Below are 18,651 nucleotides of genomic sequence, written 5' to 3' on the forward strand. Positions count from 1 at the left end.
CGTCTTCAAAAGAGTGGCTGTGATTTGCAGGTTGGTATTCTAAAAGTGGCTTCAGTGTCATGTGCTGCTTAGCCTTTTTTCGTAAGAGTTTGTGAGAATAATACAGGTAGCAATACTAGATTATCTGTGTTATTGTATCAGGTAATATACTGCCATTGAACTCATGATATGTTTCCGTGGAGATCTGGGTCACTTGTATTGAAATGATGATAAATTCAGTCTTTCCTGCTATAGTTGGCATTTGAATCTAATCAGAGTGGAAGCAAAATTGTTTGTTTGTTTGTGTTTTTTTGGGGGGGAAGAATAGAATATAGATTTTGTTGTTGTTTGCTACTTTTTACTTATTTCAGGGTAGTTGCCTGTAGTTAGTTATCAGTTAAATGAAATGGTTTATCAGTTAAATGAAATGGTTTCATTTATTTTTGAAATGGCCATGCTGTAGATCCAGAAACTTTATGCAGGTAGGAAACAAACCTAATGCTTCTCTGTCTCTTTAGGGAAAAGAATTCAACTTCCGTTACAAACAGTTCCTTTATTGCTATTTCTGATATTTGAACTATGTAAAATTAAAATTGAAAAAAACCCAAAACATTACTAGGTTAAAAAGAGTGACACTGGTATTATGTGTCAAAGAAAGAGTGAAATAGAGCTTCAGCACACTGTAGCAATGTTAAGCAATGCTTTTGGGTGTACATTAGTGCTTAGACATCTTAGAATACCTATACTGAGGCTTTTAGAATTGCTATGACACATTCCCTACTTAGAGATGGAAGTTTTGTTTTTGCATGGGGAAGGTCCCTCTGGGTGAGGTTAGCTGTATTCTGTGATATCTAATGGTAGAGCCTAGCAAAGTTAATCAGAAGCACTTTGCCTTTGTCAACTGTATTTTGCTATTTTTTTTTTAATTTATGGTAGGCCTACTGCCTAGTGCTTCATAGTGTAGCACCTTGCTTTGTCAGGATACTATATGACAGCAAGAAGTAAACAAATAAGGAGGTCTCAAGGAGATTTCAAAATGAATTTGCACTGGAAAACAAGCTTTAACAACAAAAAAAAGGTGGAAAAAAGCTTCAGAAACTGCAAACTAAGGATTTTTTTCTTATGAATACAGAAGCAATGTCAAAATGTTCAAGATGACTTGTATGTAATATTGCACATACAGTACTTTCCTAATGTCAAGCTAAAGTGTTTTCTGAAAATGACTTGCAAACAAAAAGGATTAATGATTTAATTAAGCTCAAGCTCAACTCTCTTCATTTGCATAAGTGCAGTTTCCTGTCATCTTCAGGCAATTTGCAGTTTTTTGCAGCTATAAATAGTGTTCTTGTTATTTATTTATTCTGTTTGACCTCTTTTATTCATACTCTGTTCTGACTATCCATTTAGTGGACATGTTTGTACTAAATATGCCTGCAAAATAGACTATAAATAATTATCTTGTTACACTTGAGTGCTTTCTGAAGAATTTCTATGCACTGTGAAATACAATATGAAAGTTTCTCACGGTTAATTTCTTACAATGTTGGCAGCTTCATCTGTAAGGTACTGTCTGTAGTTGCTAAGGTTTGTTGGTACAAACTTGATGGACAAAAGTGCGCCAGAAGGTGGCTAACTGTGGCATAAAGCCACCTTAGTCATTGAATTTCTTGACGCTGCCAAGATCTTTTTGGAGGAAAGAAAGTTAATGGACCTTTCTGGCAGTGGGCAGAGCTGACTGCCACTCCTGCCTCTTGTTTCCTGACCCTAAGTCCCAGGATCCCCATCTTCCCTGCTAGGTCTTAGCTAGGCTGACCTTTTATCTGTTTTGTCCTGTCTCTCTGTTTATCCAGTCTCTACTGTTCGTTTCTTCAACCCATCAAATTTCATTGTAGACCATTTTTTTCTGAAAGTTGTTCTGCTGGTTACTTCTTCCTTTGCAATACTCAGGCATCTGTCCTACCTGATTTGAAACTGGGACATTTCTTTTCTGTTATGATGGTAAAGGAGTAGCAAAAAAAAAAAGGGGGGGGGGTGGGCGGGCGGGGGAATGGCAGGCAGAATTTTCCTGCTGCTAGTTCAGATAACTGGATCTGGAACCAGACAGAACCAGACCTCTTTAAAGCTCTCTTTAAAACCTTTTATGTCTATCAAGTTGAATATTTTGGGGAGGGGAAGTGTGATGTGCTGTTCTGACAATACTATGCTAACTCACAAGGAGAGAGTACTAGGGCTATCGTGTTTGACACTTGTAGGCTTTTTGGTTTAATTTATCCCTACATTCCTATTTATAACAACAGTTTATCATTAAATACTAGTGGATGATCTCATTGGTTTGTCACTTTGAGAGCTTTCTCTTTTTCTCTTTTTAAGACAAAATAACTCTCAGCTTTGTAGCTACATCTTCAAAATACTTATTTAAAACACTTGTTTATCTATAATTGGCTTTTCCAAGTTGGTCTGTCTTTCTACAGTTTTCGCTTCATTTTTCTGCTCTGTTTATAATTAATGAGCTTTGTGCCCTCTTTTGCACTTGATTAACTTTTGTCAGGTAGTATTTTCATTTAATACAGAGTACTTTTTTCTTCAAGCAGTTGAGTTAGGGAAATCAACACTTTATTGAAACTTGGAAGACCACTGCCAAAAACTGTATGCCCTCTTTATACAGACTGACCTGAACTCTCAAGTTTGTGCTAGTGCTTTCAGGAGCAAATATTTCCAAAAAAATGAATATATTTTCCATTAATATGCAAGATATATTCCATTACGCAGTGCTTAGAAACTGTATGCTCGCAACAGGACTCTGTCTGTGGTTGCTTTTGGTAAGCACCAGGGCTTTTTCTTTTGGAGGATGTTTAAATCATGAAGATCTTCATCTCTGTCTTATTTCATCTTTTTTGTCCCTGTCAGGACAATTTGACCTACATACAACCATGTCAGTTGGCTTAGGAAAAATTTTTGAGTTACTCAGTGTGTGTGTGAGATATGTATAATTTCTTTTCAATCAAAATAGTATATATTTAGTTATTACCTCAGAACTGACACTGAGACAATATCTATAAAATTGATCTTTGAGATAAGGTCTTTGTCAAGCAGTACGGTATTTGGGATATTAATTTTATTTGAAGTTGTTGGGGAGGGTTGTTTTTTATTTTTATTTTTTTATCTTTTAAATGAATGGATGGTAGTACTCAAGGGCAGGAATTGTCACATACTGACCTTTTTACGAACTGCAAACTGATGTTACTCTTGGAGTTATGTTGGTATACTTGCATCTAAAACTGGCCTACTTTGTTTTAGAGTTACATAACCACTTCACTTCAATGGCTACCAGACCCCCCCCCAAGCCACTCTCTCACTCTGCTTCCTCAACAGTGGAGAGAGAATAAGATGGGAAAGCTTGTGGGTCCGTATAAAGACAGGTGAATGGCTTACCAGTCACTATCACAGGCAAAACAGACTAGGCTTGGAAAATTAAGATAATTGCCACTTAAAATAGAGTAGTTGGTGAGAAACAACGACAAAAACCAGAAGTATTTGGTCACACACACAGTAGAGAAATACTTCCTGATGTTCAGAGGAAGTCTCCTGTCTTCCATTTTGTGCCCCTTGCCTCTTGTCCTGTGACAGGACAGCACTGAAAAGAGCCTGGCTCCATCCTCTTTGCACCTTCCCTTCAGGTATTTATCAAAGTTGATAAGAACCACCCCCTGAGACATCTCTTCTCTGGGCTGAACAGTTCCTTCATCAACTTTGTGGCCCTTCGTTGGACTCCCTCTGGTATGCCCATGTCTTTCTTGTACTGAGGAGCCCAGAATGGGGCACTGTACTCCAGATGTGGCCTCACGAGAGCTGAGGAGAGGGGAAGGACCACCTCCCTTGGTGAGCTAATGACACTGTTCCTTATGCAGTCACAGCTGGCCTTCTTTGCTGCAAAGGCACATTGAGAGCTCATGTTCAACTTGGTGTCCATAAGGATGCACCACAGGTCCTTTTCTGCCAAGCTTCTTTCCTCCTCTGGTGCAGGACTTCACATTTTCCTTAGCTGAACTTCATGAGGTGCCTCTCAGCCCATTTTTCCAGCTTGTTGAAGTCCCTCTGGATGGCAGCATGACCCTCTGGTGTATGAGCCACTCCTCTCAGTTTTGTGTCATCAGCAAAGCTGCTGAGGGCACACTGCTCCATCATCTAGATCATTAATGGAGATGTTAAACAGGACTGACACAGTATTGACCCTTTGGGTATACCACTGGTTACTGGCCTCCAACTAGACATCATGTCACTGATAACCACCCTGTGGGCCTGTCCTTACAGCAAGCTTTCAGTCCACCTCACTGTCTGCTTATCCATCTCAACAGCTTGTCTATGACGATCTTGCTGAGGACAGTTTCAAAAACCTTACTGAAGTAAGGCAAAGTAGACAAAGTTTCAAAAACCTTACTGAAGTAAGGCAAAGTAGACAATATCCACTGCTCTCCCCTTGTCTACCAGGCCTTTCATTTCATTGTAGAAGCTTTTGAAGCTGGCTGAGTATGACTTCTACTTGGTGTATCTGTGCTGAATCCTTCTGATGGTTTTCTTCTTCTGCCTGGAAATGGTTTCTATAATTAGCTGCCTAATCTTCCCAGGGATTGAGGTGAGGCTGACCAGCCTGTAATTCCCTGGGTCCTCCTTCCTGCCCTTTTTGAAGATTTGAGTGACCATTTGCTGTCCTCCTGACCTTGCGTACGTGCTTGGGTCACCAGGATTGTTCAAACGTTATCGAGTGTGGCCTTAAAATCACATCTACCAGTTCCCTCAGCACTTGTGTGGATCCCATAAGGCCTATGGGCTTATGTCTGTTCAGTTTGCTTAAGTATTCCCTGACCCAGTCCTCTTCCACCAAGGATGCATTTTCCTTGCTTTAGACTTTGTACTGGCATCCATGCCTTTGAGGTGGTTGTGTTTAATACGTCTCCTCACGTTTTCTAATGTAGAAAGAGGCCAACAGATTGGTGCGAGTAAGGTTAATTATTTGTTTCTACGTGGGCACAAAACTTATTCTGTAGAAATTAAATAGGTTTTATTTATTTTGATTGTGGTGGCTGCTGCTGTTAGCCATATCAGCTCCTGCTCTGGGTTAGCATTTTTCTAGTACGTGAGAGAGTAGAGCTGTGGCCAGGTGTCTGCCTTGGAGCACTCTTCTGCCTGTCAAGCTGGTGTTGATCTGACGGTAGAAGGATATGCTTTTAAATTAAATGTGATATTTAGGCCAGGACACATATCCTAGGTACATGGGTGGGCAGTTATTTCAGCCCCTGCAGCCCTTGTCAGCTGCATTTTTACACAGAAAACTGTCTTACTTCTTACCTACCCTCCAATTTCAAACTTAAACATTGTTAGTGTTTGCTCAAAGAATGCACTCTGAACCCAATAAAGCAAATATTATTACAGTCTGTAGTTTTGTCCCTGATTTAACAAAGCTTCTGGAAAAAGGACAGTAACACAGGCTTTGTAAAGGAGTAAACCATTTCTCATCTTTAAACAATTCTAGCGTCTTGCATGTATGAATTCTCTGAGGCCTTTTCTCTTGCTGTACATAAGCTGTCGGGTGGTTTATTTTTTCATTTTCTTAAACTTTGAGGTGTCCATAGCAGGTCTTAAGTGATTACAGTATTAAATTTCCATGAACTATACCCTGAGTTATTTCCCTCTTTCAAAGGAGGATTAAGGAAAATCACATTGTTTCATCTTAATCACACACAATCAGATAGGATTAGGCCCAGGATATTCAACTTTGTGACTGTTATTTTTGACTCATTTGCAAGCCAGAACTTCAACAGTGGGGGCTGTCATGTTCCCAGATTGAGAAAAGTAACTAAAAGTTGGCAATGTAATGAACAGCTACGTTCATTCTATGTTCCTGTTTTATGCTTATACAAGTTATTATATATTCATAACTGTGTTTTACAGTTAAGTAAAATACAAAACAGTCATGTCGCACTGTGGACATGAAGAATGTGATGCACCTGGTATCTGTACACTGATCTTTGCCATACATCTTTCATTTGTATCAAAATCTAAGTTGGTTTGTCATCTGTAAGTTCTTACGAGCTATGTCAAACTATCTTTTCTTTAGTATCTTTGATTTTGCTAAAATCTTAATGCATATCTCCATAGTGTTTTCTTGGTGTTCATTTTGTAGACTAAGCACAGACACAGAAAGTACCCCATGCTTTTGGGCCTCCCTTAAGTGCTGTGTTGACATGGCAGCATCAGCTCCTAGAAAGAAACACTGAAACTTTCTGGGGGTGAGATATTTGGGTGTTGGTGTGGTGCCTGCTGCTGCCTGAGGAATGCCTCAACCACCTTCCTCCTTTTTGTTGTTGGGAGATAATGAGAGCATGTGCTGTGGAGTTCTGCCTCTGCTCAGGCATCAGGGCAATTTTCAGCAGTATCTCTGTATGGTGCTATCTGGTACAGCATTATTCTCCTCTCAAACCACATCAAAATATGATTGACTGGATTAGATAAGTTAGATATGCTAACTGTATTGTACGGTTAGTTGGTTACTACAATAGCTCATTGTTTTGCCTTCCAAGCAGTCTGTGACTTGGGATTATTATCAAGAGTGGTAGCATCATAACCGTTGTTTATTTTGTTATAACTGTTTGCTCTTTCATGGTGAAACTCAAACTGACTGTTACAATGGAGTGGTTTGTTTTTATTTAAACTGGTGTTAAGGACAGGTGTTGCATGTGTTACCAGTAGATATGGGTTTAGGATTATAACTCTGTGTGTGCTTGTTGCTGCTGCTGTTGTTTATTTTCAAAGGAGAGCTAAGAAATCGGATTTACATGTAGATAAGCAAAAAGTGCTTTGCTTGAAGGCTTGTTAAACTGCTTCTCTTAGCATGCTCTGTCTTTTCAATGTACTTTTAAGAAAATCTTTTCACAATACTATTTACTTTTTCTTTTTTTTTGCAAACTGCCACAGAAGGTTCTATGTAAATGACAAATCCCCACCAGAAGCAATTTCCTATTCATTTTGTGCTCTGACGTAGAATTATAAATTTGTGTTCTTTATGTCTACCTAGGTACTTTATGTGTAGGGCAAATAAATGAATCAATAATAAAACATGATGCAGTTGCAATAGTTTCTGTTTTCTTCTTCTATCTATGCTTTTCTTCTTAATATGTGAACTCTTCTTGAGGAAAATGTTACAGCTCTGGATACTGCCCTTTTTAGTGTTTTGCCTAGATTGTTGCTGTGATTTTGCGTTTTCGTTTCACTATTTATGAAGGGATTCAAATCCTTTGTTTTAATTGACTAATTCAAACATGTCTGACTTGCTGGATGCTTTGAGCCATCTTTAAATAAAAATGAACTTTTCAACATAATCTGTTTGCTCACCTGTAAGGCCAACATGGAAAAACAAATGGCAGTGTAAGGTGTAAGATTTCACTGTGAAGTTTCTGCTGAGCTCATTTAGGGAGTGCTTGCCTTGCTAAGCTTGCTTGCCAGCTGTTCCATAAAGCATTATCTTGTCCTAAGTAGATATTAAAATTTTCTTTATCAAAATTTACCTTCTGTGTTTCTGTCTAAAAGCTTGACAGGAGCTAGTGGGTATCATAGATGTAGTACACTTCTGCTGTGAAGTATTCGGTGCTGAAATTTGAAAGTTTTATAGTGCTATGAAACAATAAATCATGAACAGTATATCATGTTTCAGCATGAAACAGGAAATAGGTTGTAATTACCATGTTAAGTTTCCTCGTCTTTCCCTTCAGCTGGGATTTTCTTACCTGGAAAAGTAACCCACTTTTTTCAGGACAGTGACTCTTATTTGTGTAACAGTAACAGTGTTTGAGGCTGGGAACATCTATGGCAAATATGCAACTCTTGTTCCATAAGCAGTCTGAGGTCATACCATAACCCAGTTTGCTATAATAAAAGCTAGAAGCATAGAATCATGGAATGGTTTGGGTTGGAAGGGGCCTTTACGACCACCCAGTTCCAACCCCTCTGCCATGAGCAGGGACAGCTCCCACCAGACCTGGCTGCTCAAAGCCCCATACAGACTGGACTTGGACACTTCAGGGATTGGGCATCCACAGCTTCTCTGGGCAGCCTGTGCCGGTGCCTCACCACCGTCTGAGTGAAGAGTTTCTTCCCATTATCTAACCTAAACCTACCCTCTTTTAGTTTAAAGCTATTATCCCTTGTCCTATCACTACACCCCCTGACAAAGAGTTCCTACCCAAGCTTTCCTTTTGGCCCCCTTTAGGTCCTAAAAGTGTGCATCTCAAAGTGCGATTAATATGGCAAAGTCATTCTTCTAGAGCCAAGTTTCCAACTTTGGAAAACAAAGCATGCACTATCACCAAGACATTTTTGAGATTTGGAAATGGCATAAACCGAGTATGTCCCCTGAAGTGGAAGTGTTAAAATTACTGGACAACGGTGGAATGGATTGAGGAATAGATATTTATTTCTGTCTAGTATTTAGCTGGCCTTCAATGTGCTTTAGTTAGCTCTTAGGCCAGCAACGCAGTAAAGAAATGGTGACATAACAGTGACTGAAGGATAACACTATTTTAGGGCAAGGCAGGAAACTTTCTGTGGATTGAACAAAAAGCTGTGCTGACATTCCATTGGCAGAGCAGCAAAAGCTACCTGATAACCATGAATACATGAAGCTAAGGGAGTGGAAGGAAATTAGTATGCTTTTTTTTTCTGTGTCTGTGAGGAGCATTTGGACAGAGCGACACTAGGGTATTTTTAGATGATGGAAAGTTGTGGTTCACTTTGGAATTTTTGTCTGAAATGCAGAAATGTAAAGTGAGATGAACAGTAGGACTAGTCTTGCTATGTACCTCATTTTTCTCTCTCAAGGTGAACTGCTCCACCCTTAAAATGTAAGTAGATATCATTATGTGCATTGATGTTCCTTTTAAGGAAATGTATCAGATGTGAGAAGTTTTTGCCTTCTGCAAAAAAAACCTGCTCATATGTGTCAAGGATCAATATTTACAAGCATTAATTGGGTGTGGGTATTGTAGTACAGTGTTTGTATTTAGATGTTAATCTTCAAAGCTAAGCTTTGAACTGTAGGAATGATCCACGGGGCATCTTTTGCTACAGTTTTTAAAATACGAATATATCAATGCAAGTGCCTGGGTGCATGCTGTTTGTAAATACGTTGCACCATAACTATTTCAGAAATGCCTGGTCCTGATTCTGAGTTTTATTTTTATAGCTAATCCCTGGGTATTGCATAAAGCAAGCCCGCCCAAGCAGCAGACTCTAACTGAAGGGATGCACAGACTGGGAAAAAATAGGACATGTTTTAGGTGGTTAAATGAAAAAGAGTTGGGTAGCTGGAGAAAAAGTCACTTGTTGAGAACAGTTGTGGATCTATTCTTTTTTTTTTTTTTCGTTTTTATCTTCCTTCCCCCACACCCACTCCCCACTGCTCCCTGCCGTAATGTGATCATAGCTTTTGTTTTTACCGAGTGTTTTGTAGCTGGTGGCAGGATGGTTGAGTGCCTCTGGGAGCCTTGAAGAGATGGGCAGCAGTGGTGGTGGTCTTTCCAGAAGCATGTGCATGTGTTGGTCCCTTCCCACACCACTGCAGTATCAGGAAAGATGTTTGTTATGGAGTTGTGTGCAAAAACAAACAACATCCAGACACAGTCTATAAAGAGAAAGCTGTGATAGCAGTTTGGTACTACGCTGCTTCTGTGAGAGCCTTTTAGGACTATGCAGTCCATAATAGACTTTAAGTGGGGCTGGTGCCAAATAAGAGCCAGATTTGAGTAGGTTTGGTGGTAGAACCAGGTGAAGCATTTAAAAATATTTTGCTTGGCCTGAAGTAGCTGTGTGTGTTATTTACCCTTTGTACGCTCCGTGATGTGGCCAGGTTCAGGAATCCATGCGGTAGAGTAAGGAGATCCTGCCTGAGGTTCTTTGCCTCCTTTTTACAACTAGTGTTAGTGGTAATAAGAATTGCTGCTCTGTTTCAACGTGTTAATCACTATAGAGGAATAGACAATCCCTAAATTTGGAGGGGTGTGTGTGTGTATGTGTGTATATATATATATACACTGTGTTTACTTCATATATATCTACACACACACACATATGTATATACATATATATGTATATACATATGTGTGTGTGTGTATATATATGAAGTAAACACAGTAATCTTCTAATTCAAAATGTTTTCTAATTGAATTTTCGATTCATAATCCTTTATATCGCATCATAATATTTTTCGTATATTATGAACTTAAATTCATCTGGTTATTTTCAGCTATTTTCAATCTACTGCTAAGTGTTAATGCGTTTAATATTCAGCACTTCTTATAGCTGTACAGGACAAGCTATAAGAGGTAGTACCTCTTATAGCTTGTCCTGTACCCACCTGTTCAACAATTACTGACTTACATGGCTTATGCACAGGTTTCAGTAGGGATGGGGGTAAACACTGCTGAATATGTTCTGGGTAAATTTTGTGTGCATGGTCTTGGTCTCTTTCAAGAGAGATTGGGTGTGGGGGAAGAGTTCAGTGAAATATACGGGTGTAAGCAGTTTGGAATGCCTTTTAATAAGAACAGTACTTCAGAATATGCTGTCATGATTGCTAAAGAATGCAAACTATTTTTTTTTCCTCCATTCTTTCTATTGCTGTTGAAATGAGATTTCTGGATGATTACGGAGTCTTAGAAGCTTACACATATGAGTAAACAATTGCATGTGTCTACAAAAATGAAGTCAAGATTGCTGTTTTATATACACCAACCTTAATTTTTCAGTACTTGGCTTTCTGACCTTAAGAAGGAATTTGTGTGCTTGTCTCTCATTGTAATTTGCAATCCCATTCTAACATATTTCGATGCCCTAACCTTGTGCCTGTCTCCAGTCATAGTCCAAAATAATGTGATTGCTTATTGTTTTTCCTCTTAGAACCCACACCTTGTTCAGCTCAAATCAAGCCTCTAAGAAGCATGCCAAACTGTTACTTGGAATTTTATTATTTTTCTATTTCTTTTCTTTTTCCTTGTAATTGATACTTGTACCTTCTTGGTCTAAAGCGGTATTTTTTTGTGGAGATTAAAAAAGTAACATTATATAGACAAAGCCTTATGGCTGACAGTACCAACTTCCCATATCAAATTAAGCTACAAGGATGCTTGAGGAAGAAATGACTACCCTTTATTTTTACTTTCTTTATAAATGAGTTGTAGGTGGGTTAGCTTGAGATGGAAGAGGAGGTTGTAGAATTTTCCCAGAAAAATACTTTTCATAAGGTGTTCTAACTGAAGAAACTGACACAGTCACTTAGTTCCTAAATCAAGACTCTGAGGTAATGGATTTATTGGATTTATTTATTTTTACATTCTCTGAGGGGATGGATTTAATTTCTTAGAGGTGCCAGATACTGCCTGTCGCTCCTCATCTCAAAACTGAAAGGGTGTTGTGGGAAAAGTGTTACAGACGACTGTCACTTGAAATGCCATATGTGTCATTTAGCAGTTTAAGATTGCGTAGGTTTTCATTTTTGTCACGTGCAACTACATTTTCAGCTATGCAGTCAAGATACTAGCACTCCAGTTCTAGAACAGGCTTTTATATTTGGTTGCATATATATCTGTTTTTTTTTTTTTTTCTCCTTCTTTGTAGTCATTTGAGGATGAATTGGAAATGGCATGCACCTTTCACACCCTGGGTTTAGAAGGAGCTTCACTCCAGATGTTCCTCTGGCCCTTTCGGCTTCTGGTCGGGCACCTTCACCTGCTCTAACCAGCTTGTTGTGCCAGTCTGAGGGCGGAGCCAGAGGGGGCAGAGTATCTGCCATTTTCTGCTTCTGTTTTGAGATGCTTTTTGTCTCTGAACCCGCTCACCTACGAAGATGAGGGCAGTTCGTGTCCATTAGGGTCCTAATCCTGCCTCAGCGGAGAAGTAAGGAAAATAACTGGCTATGACTTTCTGCCTTGCTGCAGTTAGAGGGAACTTGTTTGAGTGCTGTGTATTTAACTTCTTGATAATGACAGTTCTCCAACTGTTCCATACATTTTTCCTACCAATTACATAGCATTAAATGTATGAAGTAGCAAAGGCTGTGATGGAGAGCAATATGCTTCTTTGTACCGTGGTTCAATAGTTTTTGAACCAGGCATGCATGCAGAAAGTTTGCTATGAAAAGCAGTCTATGTGTGTAAAATAGAAGTGTTCTGCGCTTGTACTTGAAAAAAGGCCAGCAAGTTTTTCTTTGGCTGGTTGTTTCTTAAAAAGTGCAAAATTTGATGTGTTGAATGACAGCTAATTCTGGAAGTGGTTGGAATATGAGGCCTTAAAAGCCTTCTTAATCTACCGTGTCAGAATTTTCAACCTACCTGTGGGAAGTGCAGCTGTCTTGCAAGGATTTGATTAATGTTAGAATTGAAACTGTGGCACTTATTAAACAACCCATTTCAGCAGCTCTTCTAGACATTCATTTTAGACATCGGGGGAATCCTAACCATAAAGCGTTCGTAGGATCTCCGTGTGTTCGTGGGAAGCTGACATCAGCCTCCTGCTCAGGAGGCAGTTTTGATTTCTCTAGAAAGAAAGAAACGTTTCTGCATTGGCAGACTGGAGTCTAAACAGAAACCTGAACGTTTTAATTGGCACTCGTGCTTGATACCACAGGATAATGGTGTGTGTGGAGATCAGACTGCGGGCCGTACAGTTCAGCATGGTATGCTGTTCTTTTTCCACAGGTACAGAGTATGAACTGACCATCTCAGCTGTGATGTTGAAGTACTTGTATAATGAATCATCCTATGAACTATAAGTTTAGACTTCCAAGTATTCACAAAAAGCAATGAAATTACGGTAGCATTAATCTTCCAATGTTTAATGTATTTATATATTAAGAAAGCATATTTTACTTTTTTTTTTTTTTTAAATATCTAACACTTGTGGCAAATGGGAGTTGAGGACTAGATTGAAACAGAAGCTGTTAAAGATTTCCCAATAGTTGCATTTTTAAGGGGGGGGAAAAAAAAAGATTCTATCATGCAGTTTTGAGCCAAAAGAAATAGATGTAAATGATTGATTCTGTCGTTTCTGGGTAACTATCACACTCCATCTAGAAGAATTCTTAGTTGATCTCAGTGCTCAAGCAGAGCATTAGCTTGGGAGATGACCAAGAAGGGGAGGCTGAGTTCCTGGGGAATTCAAAACTGGAATGTTGGCATTGTTGTTTTGCAATGTGTGTCATATTTGTGTTAAAGAAGTGAAATTGCTTTCAGGATAACATTGTTATGCTTAAGTCAAACCTACAGACAATGATTCTTTCCCCCACCCATCATGCCCCTTAAGAAACAAAAACCCCAAACTGGTTGGAACTGAAAACAAAAAACAATGTGACTGGGTAGGGTCCCATTCCTGCTCCAAGGCTTGCTTTTTGGTTTTGTATAATTCTTGCTATTCATGTTGTTAGCTTTTAATTTTTAAAATAAGGAAAAAAAGGAAAAAAAACAGCTGAGCTATTTATATGCAAAATTAAGAGAAAATACTACAGTTCTTTTGAAAGTTTTGCCAAAACCTTGTATACAGCTATTTGTTGGTTATATCATGTCACTGCTGCTAATATTTATGTGAGCTTTGTGCTTCATGCATGATATAGTGACAGTCACTGAAGTTGAGAGACAGTGGGGTAAATATGTGGTGGCCTTAGGATTTTACAGCGTGCCAGTTGATGTTGTGCCTGAGCTGTAGTATCTGGACTTCAGATTCTGTTGTGACTGTTGACCCCCTGTTAAAGAGAAGCATCCTATACTGAATGCTGTGCCATTACTTGGAGAAAAGAATATCTCAATGCATTGGTATCAACATGTGCAAATAAGAAAGCAAAATACAAATGCTTATAAAATTGCTACCTGACAGTATTATTTCTTGACCTATGACTTTTGGCAGAGCTTGCAGGTGTCAGAAAATGTCAGTAATGGATTCAGGCTGTGGCATTTGTCACTTAAAAAGTCACATCACAATTAATAGATTCAGGATTCAGTGAGGGTTTTTTCCTGCGCAGTGTCACACTCGTTGCCTCTGTGACAGCCTTCATTTCCTACTTAGCAAATCAAAGCCTAGTAGCAAGAGCCTCAGGAAGTTGTTAAAGCAATTAAAGGCTTCTGTCTTGCAGCACATTGCATGGTTACCATAGTATCCTCTGCCTACAAGTCTTTACTGATGATGTCAGTATGCATACAGGGGCTATTCAGAGCATCTACATGAAGATGATTCAGCCCTTGCTAAAGATCATAAGCGCCCCTCCATATGTTCTATTGTCTAGCATCGTTTTAGAAATTCATGAGGCTGGAAGGTAAGTGGCTTTTGCTTCATATTTAATAATTTTTTTTATATCCTAACACTGGGAGGCATTGCTTTTTTTATCCTCTGTTGCAGTCGTCCACAAAATACATAAACTGTGTTTTATGTGAACTAATTGCATAGCTTGTGTAATTTAAACTTGGCAAAGTCTAGATAATATTCAACAATATGAAAAATAGAAACTAAAAATTCTTTAAGTTAAAAAATGCTTTACTGAGTAATTAGAGTTTTTTTCTTTTTTTTTTTCTTTTTACCAATTTAAATTCCCTGGGCTCTTATTTCTAATCAACAGAAGAGAACACAAAATATGTAATGGGAGCATTACCTAAGAGAAACAAGATCAAGCTTTTAATAAGAAAAAAATAAAGATAAAGAAAATAGGGGAAAAAAAGTAATTTGAATTGTGGGTTAGTTATGTGGATAATGGAGCAGTGGATAAACATAGTACACATGCAATTATTCTGCATGCAATTTTGCTTATAGCAAGAATGTTGAATTCTTATTGAAATTATGTTGTCACTTGTTAGCAAAGCAGAGGTTCTGGTTTTTATATTGAGTAGTGGAAAAACAATAAAACACTGAGGAATTTGATTCTTATGGGAAACTGACAAGGCTCTTGTACATTTTGGTCTTACAAGCTAAGTTTATTAGTAAGCCCAAGATGAAAAGCCATGAACTGTTTGGTTTCATAGGTGGATTTTTTTTTGTCTTCTCCAGTCCACTTTCTGCATTGCTTTACATCTTTATTGTTGCAACTGGCCATGTCCAGTGTTTAGTTTTTGATTCGGTCTTCTATCAAAAAAAAACAAACAAATAAACACAAAAAAAAAATAAAACACAACCCTGGAGGAGCTGAGCTGCAGAATTATAATAAATAATTATTTTGTGTCTTCTTTTAATGCCATATAACTTCATTTTGGGTTTATTGTTTTTTGATTTCTCCACCCTGAAAATTCTATGGGGTTTTATTTGTTTAAAAATAAAAATCTGTGTATTTAATACTTAAAATTAAAACAAAAAATGTATGGGGTGGGAAGTGGGGGAGGAACTATTGGTGCAAGTGAAAACAAGTTTGTAAAAGGAGATTTTGGTGTTGCAGGAGAATATATGTTAATGCACATGAAGTGCATTTTGTACAAGCTCACCAATTTACCCTTTTTTCTAGTTAACTGTACAGCATACATACTTTAAAAATACTTAAAATATTAAAAATAAAAAAGCCATGTTTTCTTTCCATCTACTTGTTTTATTCTGGGTGTTTTGACCATAATGTCCATTGCTTTATTTAGATAGTAAACTGCCTGGGAGTGGGGTTCTGAAAGTACTTAGTATGCGTTGGCTATTAAATAAGGCACTTAGGCAGTCTAATGCTATGTGCAAGATCACTGGAAACATTATTAATCATTGTAGGCAAGGTGTACTAGAAAAATTAGACTGTCTAGTGATGATCATGTCTTTTCTTGGATTTTTTTTAAGCCCATGTAGACTAAGGATTTTTCCTTTCTTTACAAAGATAAATGTGCTATTTTTTCCTCTACTTGACTGCCTAACTATTGGATACTATAATAAAGAAGATTATTTCAGTTAAACTGAAGAAGCTACTTTCCCTTCCAGTGTTGGTATCTTTTAACTTTCACGTTTGATACTTACAAAAAATTGTTTGTTTATGTATGTACTAAAAGCAATCTAGTTTTGATCACAGTATACTCTATTATTTAACAGTTTTAGGTGCTCTGTTTTGGAAAAAAATACAGTGAAGTTTCCGTAGTCAGAGCTTTGAAACTACTTGTATTAAATGTCAAAAGATTTATATTATTTGGGCACATGCAATTTAGATTAAAGATCCACTCATAATTTTCCCTTCTGAAAGGGATGGGAAAAGAGCTGATTATGAGGATTTTGTGTTTTTTCAATTGAATTTAATGTGAGCAGTTCCGTATTATGGAAATACGGAAACATATTTCAAGTTGCATATATTTTGTTATCTATTGCAGCTTCTTGTGAAATTAAGAAGGTTAATGGTGGGCCTAAATGCAAAGAAGATTAGGATGCAAACACTAGGAATATTAAAAAAAAATAAATACTGGGAATACTATTTTTAAACCAGAAACTGTGTTAGAAGACAGATTCTAATCAGGAAAAAAAAATGCGTATCTGAAGTACATATGAGAGCAGTAGACTGTAGTTTTCATGTGTTTGTAAGTTCTTTTCATTGAACTGATTTCTGTATACTTTTTGACATTTTTTTTTCAGTGGGCCAATTTGAATCTATACATAAAAAGGTGATTTGCAAGTTAGGTTATCATATATATTAAAGAACAGAACAAATGACTTATAAAAAAGAAAGAAAATGGAAAGATTCTTTAAAAATAATACTCTCTGTTGGGCATGAAGTTAAATTGTAATTTTTAAGGTAAAAGTTGTTATGATATTAATTTAATCATAGAAATTGTAACTTGCTTAGCTTTCTTGAATAAGCATTTCAAATGTGACCAAATGAAATTTTAAAAAAATGCATACAAACATAAATGCTTACCTTTTTGCCAGTCCAGTTACGCTCTAACTGTAGTACCTACTACACTTAAATGTATATAAACCCTGTTCTGGCCAAAAGTTGGGGGGGGGGGGGGGGGGGGGGGGGGGGCGGGAGGGAAAATTGTTATAGTGCATTATTTACTCAAAATGTCTTTTTCAGATCGTGACATTGAATTATAATTGGAGTTTATAATTCTACCCTACTAGTTAAGCTAGATACTAACAATTAATCTAGATACTAACAACTACTCTTGTAGCATACTTAACCTCTGAAAGGGAATTAGTAGTTTTAAGTGTTACTTTTTGTAGTATGGGCTAATGGCAACGACATAGCTATTTTTATAATCTTTAGAACAGTATTTCTTGTCCTAAAAGACAGCATTGTATTAATTACCTTCTGTATCATTGTCATTTCTCTCTAGCATAGGCATTTGCTCTTAACTATAGTCCCAATTAAAAGCAACATGCTTTTAAACATTTCTTAAAGAGGTTGAAATGACAATTAGCTATCAATTGTTACTGCCTAAATTTGCTTTTAAACTGCTTTGCTTGTATTGTCTTCTGGATGCAAACAATGTTACATGGTTATCACTGAAAGGAAACAAATTTTTGTTTGTTTTTGTTTTATTTTTTAAAGTCATTGGGGAAAATTTTGTCATATAATGCTGTAGTAAAGATTAATGATCTGACCGCAGCTCACATCAGCAGTTTGCTGATGATCACATACATAGATGGAGATTAAATTCCAGTCCTATTTCATTTTAATTCTGGGTAATAGCATCTTGAATAGTTACTCAAGTGGTTTTAGAAAGGAAGGAAAAGTAGGCTGTGTCTGGTTAGTGGCAGATACCTGGCAGCTACAACATGGGTGGAAGCCTGACTTTATTTTTTTCTCCTATTCAGGAGTTTTTCCTGCTTTGTATCCTTGGCATAGGAGGCAGCATGAATTTATGTACCCAACATAAATTATTTAGTATTGCTTTTGAGGAGCAGTTGTAAGAAAAAATTTTGCTTTGGCAGATTAGACGCAACCGTCCAATACATAACCCATGTAGCAAGGGAGCAGTGATTGTCCAGTGCACAGCTGTTTTTTTAATGCCTCTGTCTAAGGAGTCAGCAGTAGATTGGGGTTGTGAGCTTCTTTCTTTCTTTTTTCTCCCTTTCTTTGTTCCTTCCCTTCCTTTCCCACCAGAGCTCTAGACTCTGTTCACATGTCACAGTCAAACAATTCTTAATCAAAACAAGGCTTGTGTTTGTTCTTCCACTATAATCCTGTAAGGTCGTTTGTAGGGGTTCACGTTTGGGTGGACTCTGTGTTGTAATACTTGTAAAAGTACTTGAGATCCTCTATTAGAGTGGCATCATTAATCATTGGCATGTTTTCTCCATTCTCAGTATTCTGAGTAGAAAACTAGTAAGATAATAGGGGGAATAAGGGAAGGGATAAATAGTACTTTTTTTTTTTTTTAAGAAAAAAAAAGTCTGGAATACTGGCCATACAGCTTGAGGACATTGCAGAATTATGAGGAGTTTTAAAACGATACTGAGAATGAAGAGATGGAGATACTTACCTTAAAAATAGACTGAAGAAGTTATTAAGCAAAAAAGGCTTGCGCAGGGTAAATTAGGAGCCCTTTCTGTTTCTATTATATAACAAGAAAACAAGATTACATAATAAACATAATGACATAATAAATTTTGATGATGTTAAGTAAATGTAATGTCTGGCTGCTGCTGAAAAGAGCAGTCTTGCTCATGCTTTCCTAGGACTCACTCTCT

General features: G+C 37.6%; 1 protein-coding gene across 9 annotated transcripts in view; it reads left to right on the forward strand.

The window, feature by feature from the left end:
- Nucleotides 1–18,651, forward strand: part of PAM (peptidylglycine alpha-amidating monooxygenase) — a 140,829-nt gene that overhangs the window by 13,350 nt on the left and 108,828 nt on the right. Inside the window, exon 1 of one of the 9 annotated variants that reach the window (XM_013193405.3) lies at nucleotides 14,191–14,329. The exons of the other annotated variants lie outside the window; for them this stretch is intronic. The gene's annotated coding sequence lies outside the window, so the exon portion shown is untranslated. Of the gene's footprint in view, nucleotides 1–14,190; nucleotides 14,330–18,651 lie in introns of those variants that run through there. 9 annotated transcript variants of the gene reach the window in all.

Source organism: Anser cygnoides, chromosome Z (assembly GCF_040182565.1).
Source record: "Anser cygnoides isolate HZ-2024a breed goose chromosome Z, Taihu_goose_T2T_genome, whole genome shotgun sequence".
Classification (NCBI taxonomy): Eukaryota; Metazoa; Chordata; class Aves; order Anseriformes; family Anatidae; genus Anser; species Anser cygnoides.